The following is a 10,633-nucleotide window of genomic DNA, read 5'->3' on the forward strand; positions in this document are numbered from 1 at the left end:
TATGCTGTCCTAGCCAGGATTATGGAGTAGCAAGAAAAAGTCCTCCCTTGTTTAGAGGGCTCCAGTGACAGTCATCGTGGGTCTGTCAGGCTACATCGCCTACAGATGGTAGGCAATCATTCTCCCATTATAATTGTATATAAACTGCATAAATTATAAAATGCATATTGACTTCTACCTGCTTTACTTGGTGGGATGACATATCTATAACCCATAAAGCATTTAATAAGCAATGGGAAATAACCCTTTGTACAATTTGCTCAGTATAGCCTATAAGCAAAGGAATTTGCCTCCTTTTTTTTTTATTCATTTGGGAGAGACAGAGAGAGCAAATGAGAGCATGAGCAGAGGGAAGCCTCAGAGGGAGAAGGAGAGGGAGAAGGAGACTCCCCACTGAGCAGGGTGCCTGATGCAGGGCTCCATCCCAGGACTGTAGGATCATGACCTGAGCCAAAGGCAGCTGCTTAACCAGCTGAGCCAGTCAGGCACCCTAGAATTTGCCTATTGTTTGCCCCAGAAATATGATATTGTTCTCCTTACTGGAGATCTCTGTGGTTCTGATAAATAACTCTCTAAGATCTTATTTTTGAGGTTCTCAAACAGATCTGGCTGCTTCTGTACACATTAAAAAACTTGCAAACATCAGCTTTCTGGAAAGATAGAGGAAAGATGAGGAATACACAGACATAAAAGCCTTGATCTTTTCCATCTTATCTCCAAAAAAAAGTAAATTCAACCAAGTTCCCCTAGACAAATCATTTCCAGTTTTGGTGCTTTTCCTTTCTTCAAAAGCAACTGGAACTCTGGGATACAGAAATTTAAGCCAGCCTCTTCAGTTCTTTGCCTCAGATCTTGTGAGAATAAGGAGGCTGCACTGGCAATTTGGAAATCACCTGAGAAACAGAGAGCCAGCAGTAATTCTTTTATATCTGCTTTACCCCTCCAGGCCCTGTACCCAATTCCAGCAGAAGTTGGCAAAGTCATGTGGCAACTGGCTTTACCACTAAAAGTAAATGAAGTTATGTTTCTTAGAAGTATTACTACCACCACTGAGAAACCGAAGCCATTTCATCATTCTTCCCATGGTAGGGTATGTGACCTGCTTTGAATGCACCAAATAACAATTGCCTTTTAGCCCTAGAGCCCCATCTTAATGGATTCTGAAAAAATTATGCAGTAGGATTATAAAAACCAGAAGAGAAAGAGATGTTATTGGTGTTAAACTGTTTCAGACCTCAGAAATTGACTCTGTTTCATTTTTGTGAATGTATGTGAGGTCACCGATGTTTTGACAAAACCCACATATATGCCACATATATCCCATATGGGAAATGTGCCCATAGTACTCAGGCTGTCTGCTGTTGGTAAATAGAAGCTATGTTAGAGCACTTTCTATAGTGTGAGGACTGGCCTGTGGTACTTCAGTGTTCGGACAGTGTGATGTTGGTAGTTCCTGAAATGGAAACATGGGGCTGTTAGAAATATCTTTTCAGTTGTCATCATGACAGACACCAGCAGAAAAGAACTGGTCCACTTGTGACATACATCTCTCCCAATTGCTCCTCTTATTTCACTCACCCCACCATTACCTTTAGTAGTAGAGGAAAGAAGGTAGGACAGACAGATGAATGAATGAGTGAATGAACGAACGGAAGAAATCAAGAGCACTTAATGGATTTCACCAATTATATATTTTTTATTTTTTCCTTCTTTTCATTATTAACAATAATCAAGCAAATTCCTAAACTTAGAATTAGTTATGCAAATATTCTGTGCTTTCTTTGTTTAAAAGTTGTTAGCAGCTGCTACTAGGACACCAGAATGTAAATAGTATCAGGTGTGTATTATTATACCCAGCTGAACAGCTGCAGCACTTACATTTAATTCCATAGGTTATACTTAACCCTTACCTCCCTGCAATAATAGTGGTTCTTGTGTAAAGTTATCCCGAGCTTCTCTCTAGAAGCCCTTGCCAATAGTAATAAAGAATGCATGGATAATCAAAAAACCACAAAGAACTCAAAAATGTCATTTTAGGCAACAGTTTCTCAAATACACTCATCTAAGAGTTGACCAAGATACCAGATTATCTTTTCTCCATTCTGTCCATTGTCTGGGGGTGGAGAGGGTGAGGTGGGGTGGGGGACTTAGCACTGTAGAACAGGTACCATGGTAAAGGAAGAAGAAAAAGAGATCCAAATGTAGTAGTCCACATTTTCGATAATTACTTCCTGGAAAATAAAAGCACCAGTGTCACTCACCAGTCAATAAGCATCTTCATTGTAGAATATACTACAGAAAAAATACTGCACAGACCCTGCACATTTAGAATTAACTATCTGATTGGAAAGATGTTATTAATATGGAAGAAATGTAAAATAATAATAAAAATGTAAAAATAATAAATGTAAAATAATAATAATACGGAAGAAATTATTTCAGAACATGTAAGTCTCATGGGAGTCAGAATTCTCAAAGGTGAGAAATGATTTTAGGCCAGCATAAAAATTTGAGTTGGGACTTTGAAGGATAATTTTTATGTTAGTGTGAAGAAAATAGTGATTTAGAGTTCTTGGAAGTCAGGCTCTAAGTCATCTGATTACCCAGTGGCACCAAAAGGCTAGAGCCAACAGTGGACATAAAGAAATATTTCCTCATATCAGAAATGTGTGCTATTTGGGGCCACTTTGACACTATGTCCTACCGTTATTTAGGAAACAAAGTTAACAGTGAATTCACTATTAAAAGAGTGTTATATTATGCTTCTAAAGTAAGAAGGATCAAAGGGAAGGACTAAGTCATCATTTCTGTTCAATATGCCAGATAGAAAGAGAAGGTCCATTTTTTTGGTCACCTACAAAATGACAGGCCACATGCTGAGCACTTTTCTTGAGAGGCCTAGTTTTTTACCCTCATAACACCATCCAACGTAGTTATACAGCTAGGATTTATGTAGCTCAGAATTCCAGTCTCCAAAGCCTAAGCTCCTTCTAGAACTCCATTCTGTCTTGTCTAGACCACTTACTGGTCTATCAACATTTGAGCTGCTCAGTAGAACTGAACAGCAGAGTAAATTAACTGAAGGTACAGTCTAGACCCGCTTTAATTTGGCCCAGGTGTAAATACTTAGAAAGGCAATAACATGAGTGAACAATTTGCCTAAAACCATACAATAATATTCCCATTAACTCCACTAAACAATGGAATCTAAGATTCACCATCCACACACACAAAGGTACACAGACACACACAGAAGTGCACACACATGCATGTACACTTTCACATACTCCATGCACACATCACTGCCCCTTCACCATACCACACCATACGCAAACACACACACATAATACTTTGATTCTCACTCTTCTCTCTAGAACAGTCCAACTCCTGGCACATCACCAGAGGCAAAGCTGGCTATTTGGCAGCTGAGGAAGTTTAGCCAGACTACTCACTTTGAGGGATATGATGCCTCCACAGACCTCTTAATTCTGTAGATGGGAGTACCTACATGGGGAAAATCACCAGGTTTTCCAAGGTATTTTTACAAGCACAAAATGATGAAATGGGCACATATCACAAAGACTGTTAAAACCTAGGACACTGGATCCAGGCTGCAGGCCCTCCCTCACTCCCACTCTGGTTGCTGTGTCCTCTCCTGGGTACAGTTCCCACAAAAATATGTATTTCTCTGGGCCTCTGGCAAGGTAAAAGGTGAGTCATCGCGGACCTTCAGAAAGGTGCACCCTTGAAGGCAAGAGTAGTTTATAGAAGGGTTTCGGGGGATTTGATAGGATGCCGTTTGTCAATAAATTCTCAAATGCTGATCAGACCTGGGATGGAGCAAGATGGTCTGTGCCTCAAGCCTCAGACCAAGCTGGAAGCACAATGACTGAAAATGTGGAATTGGGATCCTACCCCTCCTCTTCTCCAGTACCCACAGAATAAAAACTGTATACTTCTGGATTCCTCAGACTTTTGATCCTATTACCTGTGGTCTCAAAAAACATTCTTTGTCTGAAAAGCAGTTACTTAAGCCTGACCTGTGAGCTTCAGGCACACTCTTTTAACAGCATCCTTAATTTGCAGTCAGGTTTGATCTCACTTATTCTTGTGGGAGACTCCCTTTGCCCCTTTCCTGTGGGCTCATACATACTTGCTTTCTCTCTCTCTCTCCTTCACCTTCAGGTGTTCATCTGCAGAGATGTTTTTGACACCTGTTGGAATGTGAGGTTTAAAAGGGTCTTTGAGATTTAAAGAGGGAACTTAGAGGCATGAAAGAGATCTTGCACACACCTTGCTGGGGACAGTCTGAGCAGGGAGCACCAATGCCTGGCCTAAATCTCTGCGTCTTATCGTTGACTTGGATTTTTAAGTCTCTGATTACTGCGGAAAGCAGAGGCATTTTCACCTTCCTGTGGCCCTCTATAAAGCCGAGGAGAAATTCTGAATCATTTCCTGCTGAGAATTATAACACTAACATAGGAGGGGAGAAATTAATATTTTGAAAACTTTCACAAGATCAGAATTTTCCTTTTGGTGTCTCCAAATTTCGATGGACTCAAACTTTGATTATAAACTGAATAAAGATTTTTTAGAATTTTATACCCCTGAGTGATAAGTTTTCACTTTCTGCCCTCCTACTTATTTACTATGTAGTAGGGGACAGAATTGAGCGAGGCAGGGCAGTGGGGAGCAGGAGGCGGGCACGCCAATTCTGAGTGAAAATTAAATGACCTAATGAATTACACTTTGTTAGTAATTTCTAACATCTCTGCCAGGTAATTTCCATAGAAATTTGGATGCTTTATCCAAAAAAGCAAAAACAACAACAAAAAAACACACCAAAATAAACGGTGTTAAAGGTTTTACCATAGTAGGCCAGCCAGGGAAAATTTGGGGAATTTGTAATGTACTTCAGATCGTACCATACAGAGAGCAACATATTGCCTACGGATGGGCCAACTGTGGGCTTACGCACATAGAGAGCATAAGAGGGGGGGAAATATCATTAATCTCTATGTCAAAAGCTTATTTAAAAAAAAAAAGGCACTGAGTATTTAAATGATTCATTCCACTGAATGCTAAGTAAAAGGAAATCAACCTACTTTCTTATGGTCTTTGCTTCTGATTTACATCACAGGCTGTAAGTTTCAAGCCCTCCAGACTCTAACCGAGGCTATTGCTGGCGTTTGCTCATCTCATGGGTAATGTGATACAATTTGGGCAGTGGTTGTTTACAACTGGCCCTTTGTGACTAGCTAAAGGAGAGATGATGGACCTAGATCACTAAAAATGGGCAATCAGCAGGCTGCAGGTATAAAGCAACACGGCCTCTTTGTTGGTTTGAATGCCCACATTGAAACAGGATGATTTCACCTGGTGCAGCACCCCCCAAAAGGTAGCGTCTCCACCTCCCTGCTCATGCGCAAGTGCCTAGAGATGGGATTAGACTGGAATGTGCCACCACAGAAAGACATGACCACACAGAATTTACAGATTTAAATAGGCAAAATGTTATGAGAAGCAAGTAAACTGATATTATGTGCTGACAAGCACTGACCTGCTCCCATGAAACAACTACAGAACAATGCAAGAAAACCTAAACACAAGCACTAGACTGTGTGGCAACAGCTGTTACAGAAGCGTAGAAATGTCTTCAATTAGTGAATAAGACTTGAGGTAAGTTCTGATTTTAAAATGGAGAGATCCTTGGGAAAGAAGCTGAGGACTGGCTTGGGCTGGACCAAGTGAGGACAACAAATGGAGACTTTTTTTTTTTTTAGAGGGCAGAGGGGCAGAGAAGGAGAGAGAGAGAATCTTAAGCAGGCTTCACACTCAGTGGACCCTGAGATCATGACTTGAGCTGAAATTAAGAGTTGGATGCTTGACCAAATGAGCCACCCAGGTGCCCCACAGACTCTATTTTTATTCATTCCATAAATAAATGAGGAACCTCCACAAGCCAGGCAGTCAGCAAGATGCTGAGTATACTGTATGGAGCATAGCATAGAAACCTAGGGGAAACGAAGTGAAGGAAATGAAAGAAAAAGGTATATGAAGTAAAGAAATATGGAAAAACACTCCTTCAACGGAAGAAATATGTATGCCCACCCTATAAAAGATTGCTATTGAAAAGAAAATTTGTCCTAGTTGTAAATAAGCAATAGAACAACAACAAACCAAGGTGGAATGTTTCTTCTTCATGCCTTAACTTTTTTTTTATTCCACAGTTAGTTGACTCTGTATTTCTAACATTATTTACTAAGTAAATAATCACACAGCACTTGAATTCAAGTCTTTTACCTAAATTTCATGCATTTCTGAGATTAAAATGTTTTCAGGAGTTTAAAATGGTAAAAAAAAAAAAAAAAGGAATTATTTTCTTTAGAGTTGTATGGTGTGGTGGAAAGAGTTCAAGAATTGGAGTCCAAAGTCTAGCTTCAAATGCCATTCCTACCACTTATTAGCTATGATCTTAGGTAAATTACTAATTATTTCTGAACTTCAGCTTCCTCATCTGTAAAAAAGATCCAAACAACAGGGCAGTTTTGAGACTCAAATAAGATATTGTGGGTCTATATGTCATGAGCTATAAACCATCATGACAATAGTAACTCTAATTATTGTCCGTGTAATAAGGAAGATGTATGTTATGCTGTATCATGTTTTGGGGTTCTTTTGTTTTTGCTTTAGATCTCTCTCATTGCTCAGCACAATGTCTGGCACTTAGTAGATAATAAATGTTTGTTGAAAGAAAAGAATAAAAAGATAATGCTTCTGGCTGTCTTGATAAAAGTTGTGCTCCAAATTCTTTTTCTAGGAGTGCTTAAGAATATTACAGTCATTTGATCAAGCTTTACAATATACAGCCTTAGAATAGTTTTTGTTTTCTACCTCCTGCAGCAAACCAACTAGCCCTTACTGGAGTCAAACCCATAAACTTATGCCCATCTCAGATCACAGTTTGTTCTAACCAAAAAAAAAGGAATCAGCCTGGATGACAGAGAAAAAAACGAAAGTGTGTACTGAGCCCAGTCCTATAGATGTGTGCAGGTTTAAGAGCCCCATTTTCTAAATGATGCATGGATCTAAGAGAATGAAGAGGCATGATTTGTGTCCCTCTTAAGGAAAACAGATATAATGAGCTCACACTTTCAGCTTCCACTCATCCAAACAGTGAGTTAGGGAATCACAGAACAGTGCTTCTTTCTAGAATCCCTCGTTACCAGACTTTCAGACATATCGTACCCTTCACTTTCCTAGATTTTCACCTCTGTGTAATGCATACAGACATATGGGTAAATCAACAACAACCCTCAAGGAAGCTATAACCACCCAGCATGTACATTTTGCAGCTCCTTCAACTTGCTTCCCATCCTCTTGCACAAATCAGGTTTGAATGCCCGAGCTTGTCACCTGGTATACAAAAATGCAGTCTAACACTGTATTTATTAGCAACCCATTTCCCTTATGTTTAATTTATTGTTACATTTTTTAAATGTACAAACAGTTATACCAGTTTTATACACAAAACCACAGGTACCGTTTTGTAGCTGTCAAAATTCCAGCAGCCTGTGGAGAGAGACAGTTGAATAGATGTCCTATGCTGCCATCTAGTGCTTTTGTTAAGACACGGGCTTATTCACATTTCTGGAAATGAGGAAACAAAGGCAGCTCAAGGCGCCCAAATTCTGGAACAGCTACTGATATGCATTATTAAACAGATGCATTTATGACACTTGGATCATATTCCCTGGAACCAAGCAACTTAACTTGTTTTCACACAACGGCAGCTTACATCCGTGCTCTTGCCTGGCAAAGCTCTGGCCTTCTACCCTGGAGGCACCTGGTTTAAATCCAAACTGACTGGGCAACAAAATGTCCCTCTGAGCCTCTTTCTACAGCTCCCATCTGGCTGAGGTTCTGTTGGCATGTCTCATCTTCCAGGAGGGATGATTTGATCTGAATGCCTTGTCTATTACTTCAGTTTTGGGAGAAGGTACAAAGGAGTCAGACAGCTTTTTTTTTAAATCATTATCTTTAAAATTGACTAAAACACCAGCCATTTTCTTTTCAGTGGCCAAAAGTAATGCTTCTGAATTTTCTTTTGCTCCTCAGCTCACATGATTTGTATCATTAGTTAGATCCTAGATCTGCTTTTGACTCCCTCCCTTTATCTATTCCTGGATTTCAAAAATATCTTTCTTCTCCTCAATCAATCAGCATGTCTCTCTATTACACACATGCTATGCTAAAAGCACTGTATCCGGCACTGGTTGATGGGTGGATAAATAAAAAGAAAATAACCTTTCCATCTGTATCTCTGATCACTTCCTGCCTCTGGCCTCTAAGAGACTTTATCTTCCCTCTCCTGCTAGATTCTTTCACCCTTTCTTCTCTACTGTTTCTTTTTCTTCCTTTGACTGTATTCAAGCCTCTCTTCTGGTTAAAATAAATATGGGGCTTCACTTGATTCTGCTGTACTTTCCTGCTACCAGAAAATGTCTACTTTCTGTGCTTGTATCTCTTCAAGCTTTTTTTTTTTTTTTAATCTCAGTGAAGAAGTCACTGACCCACTAATCTGTTGCTCAAATATGGAGCCCATTGACTGGCAAATTAGGAAGTGCCCTTCCAACAAGATGGAGTGAATGTCTGTTAGGGCTACAGATCCTAAAAGGGATTCCTGAAACTAAGAGGAAGTCACAGTAGATGACATCTATGTTCCTTCCAACTTTGATTCTGTCCTTTTCAAACTGAGTTCTGTTATCATCTTCCCGGTTTTGCCAGCTACCCCCTACTTGACTCCATCTGTAAACTCGTTACTTTCTAAAAAGGAAGTTAGCCTCTCCAGAAGATTAAAGGGTCAAATTCTGTTCCCCCTTTGTGAATTCATTGCTTCATCAGTACACCCTGACTGTGCCCCTTTCTTGAAGCACTTTCTGCTCTTCTCTACTTTGCTCATTCTGTTTTTCAAGGATTCCATTGTTTTTGATTTTTCACTGATTTCTTGTTTTCCTTTCTGGAGACTTTATCAAACATGCATGTTTGTGGATTTTCCAAATGTATTTACCTATTCCCACTGCATCCTTACACAATGTTTCACAATAGTGACAGGGATGATGACCGTACCTGATGACAATTTGCTCATGAGTTTAGCTCCTGCTTCTTCAAAGATAGTTCCCAAATCCTCCATTTCCAATATCATTTTTCAGCCTTTCTCAATATTGACATCACCACTTACATTTACAACAGTATAGTTCTTGTTTGTCCCATCAACACTATATGGTAAGTGAACCCTGGGCTCTGACTCTAGTCCCCAACAGACAGGCTTCCCAACTGTGTCTATTGCTATCAACAGCAACAATATGCCAAATCTTCAACTCAGCTTAGTACCTTGCACTTATTTTGGATTTATCCTTCTTTTATCCCCAATATTTAATCTCTTCCCCGTCTTAGAAATTCCTTCTTGATTTACTTCACATATGCATCTTCATTTCCATTTGCCTTTGCAAATGGGCTTAAGCCCTTATTACCTTATAGCTGGGTTGCAGAGTAACTTCAGGGAAGCTCTTCTGGCTTCTAATTCCACTCCTGAACCAGTTCATCTCACAAAAAAGCTGGAGTAGTCTTTCAGTCTTTCAGACTTTGCTATTATGGAAGTCGCCTGTTAAACATCCATAATAGCTTCTTATTGCTTCTCAATACCACATCAAATTTCTGCAGCTTCACATACTCAAGGCCCTTTGCCAATTACATCCTACTTTCTCTGAACGCATGTTCCCTGAACACATGTCCCCAGTTCCACTCAAACTCATCTCTTTGGCATCACCTATACAGGAATATTTTGCACACAGCAGTCTTTCCCCACTGAAGGCCTCATTCACTCCTTCCAAAAAATTAGGTCTTATTAACGCATCAAAAATACACTTGCCTCCGGATAACAATCTAAGGCAGATCACACCTGTCTCTAAACTCTACCTTGAGACCTTCCTCAAGTGGTCTCACTTTAAGGGAAATACAGATGCTCATAAGAAGCTGGACAACAGGCTCTGGCCTGATGGGTTGATTACCACATTTGCTGGTCCCTGCTTTCTGACATAGGTCCATGACGTTACTATGCCTCAGCAGGAATGCTGCATGATGTCTGCTTAGTGTGGTCTGTTACTGACACTGGACACTCACCCTGCTTTCAGATTGAGAGTTTCTTGGAATAGGCCCTTATCATGCCCTAGATGAGTAATGAAGATGAAGAGGGCAATCCAACAACTTTTGACACTGTGATTTGATGCACCCACTCTAACATAATCATTTTGATGTAGCTGTTTTGACATTAAAAATGGCACTTTCAATGTACAAAATCACTGTTTTCTTTGTTGTGTCATTACTAATTGACATGTGAAACCAACATCCCTGACTCTTACTACACCTTTAACTCTCACCATGATGCATATTTTAAAACACTAAAAGCCAGAAGTTAAAATATTATGTCAAACCCATGAATCCATGTTGAAAATTCCTGGCAGGTAACAAAGCAGCTGGGTCCCAGTGTCATGGCACAACTGGCCTTGGAGGTGAGCTGGTGATGTGGTATGAGAACTGACAACAGAGCTCTGAGGGAAAGGCATTAGCACAT

Source organism: Mustela erminea, chromosome 5 (assembly GCF_009829155.1).
Source record: "Mustela erminea isolate mMusErm1 chromosome 5, mMusErm1.Pri, whole genome shotgun sequence".
Lineage (NCBI taxonomy): Eukaryota > Metazoa > Chordata > Mammalia > Carnivora > Mustelidae > Mustela > Mustela erminea.